The sequence below is a fragment of the Phyllobates terribilis genome, unplaced genomic scaffold (genome assembly GCF_046119375.1).
Source record: "Phyllobates terribilis strain yellow unplaced genomic scaffold, ASM4611937v1 Scaffold_6__1_contigs__length_29720123, whole genome shotgun sequence".
In the NCBI taxonomy this organism is placed as follows: domain Eukaryota; kingdom Metazoa; phylum Chordata; class Amphibia; order Anura; family Dendrobatidae; genus Phyllobates; species Phyllobates terribilis.
Window position 1 is genome coordinate 16,183,333 of NW_027362766.1, and position 1,776 is coordinate 16,185,108.

General features: G+C 47.2%; 1 pseudogene; it reads left to right on the forward strand.

Annotated features, from left to right (window-relative positions):
• Nucleotides 1-689: 689 nt before the first annotated feature.
• LOC141152789 (U2 spliceosomal RNA) lies at nucleotides 690-790 on the forward strand (annotated as a pseudogene).
• Nucleotides 791-1,776: the final 986 nt, after the last annotated feature.

A 1,776-nucleotide genomic window follows, 5' to 3' on the forward strand; every position in this document is an offset into this window, starting at 1 on the left:
TGATATTCTTATGAAACCTGATCTTTTCTTATCAGTTTAATACCTGATACGTCCCCTATACGTCCACCTATTTTCGCACATTCTCCTCTCCTCTCCCCCTCAATGTCCCACATGCCTCAAGACCGGGAAGGTTGGGGGGTAAAGAGAGTAACTAATTATTGGACAAAACGAGCAGCAGTCCCCCCTGCTTCCCAGTCTGCTGCAGCACAGCTAGATAAAAGCCAGGAGCCCATTATGACACATGCAATGTCTGTTCCATTCTTGCATTGTTCCATTGTCCCATTGTTAGGGAGCAATGGAAAAATGGGACAATGAAATAATGCAACATTGCTCGTGTCATAATGGGCTCCTGGCTTTTATCTGGCAGTGCTGCAGTAGCCTGCTTCCGTCTGTAGGCAGTCTACAGACAGGGAAGCAGGGGGGACTGCTGTTCGTTTGTTCATTAATTTGTTATCCTCTAAGGTCTTGAAGCCTGTGGGACATTGGGAAGGGGGGAGAATGTGTGAAAATAGGTGGACTTATGCAGATTTAAAATGTGTGGGTGCATCTGCAACAAGAAGTATAATTGTGGTTTTAAGGTGTCTATTGATGAACAACATGTCTTCCTAAGTGGAGTCTTTGTCCCTATCCCTACAATGGGCGCCTTCTTGGGGCCAAGGTGCAGCCTCAGGCCAAAACCAATTCAGGTAATCGCTTCTCGGCCTTTTGGCTAAGATCAAGTGTAGTATCTTTTCTTATCAGTTTAACACCTGATACGTTCCCTATACGTCCACCTATTTTGACACATTCTCCTCTCCTCTCCCCTCTAATGCCTCACGCGCCTCAAGACCAGGAAGGGTAAGAGGTAGAGAGGGTAACTAATTATTGAACAAACGAGCAGAAGTCTCCTTGTTTCCCAGTCTGTAGGCTCTCTACAGACTGAAGCTGGCTGCTGCAGTACAGCTAGATAAATGCCAGGAGCCCATTATGACAAGTGCAATGTCTGTTCCATTCTTCCATTCTTGCATTATTCCATTGTCCCATTGATAAGGGGCAATGGAACAATGGGACAATGGAATAATGCAAGAATGGAAGAATTGAACAGACATTGAATGTGTCATAATGAAGGGGGCCTACAAACTGGGAACCGGGGGGACCTCTAATCGTTCGTTCATTAACTAGTTTTTAGAGATGAGCGGTGTTCGACTCGAACTGTTCGCCAATCTCAAATTCGAGCTGTTTTGGGCGGTATTCGAGCAGTTCGGCGAACACGAACAATATGAAAAAATTCGGCTGTTCGAGGTTATGTTCGATAACTGTTCATGCACCAAAATCATAACTGGATTTTTTCTCAGTAATGCTGAAAATTAATGTTAAAACGCAGTTTGAGTGTACAGCGGGGTGGGGGGAGGGGCAGGGGATGGATCTCTGCAGAAATAATGAAGATCTCCATTTTTTTTTCTCTTTCCCGCATTTACAGTGGGGAGGTGCAATCTGTCAGCCTATCAGCAGCGCACACACGGAGCAAACTGCTTTTTTTCACACAAGTAAGGGCATGTGTCATTGGCAGTGTATGTCACATGTCCTTGTGACGCGCCCCCTGGGCCGTGTGTGCAAGTGTGTGGATACCCGGAGCCAGGTCTCTGGGGGTTGTAGTCTCCGTGGCGGCGACCCGGTCCCGTGGCTCAGGGTGGTCAACCAGTGGCAGTCTTTATAGGGTTTTTGTGGTTTAATGTCCGACTACGCCACCCATGGATTGCGATCAGGGTGTACCGCCGCTGCGAGGCAGTCCGCTGA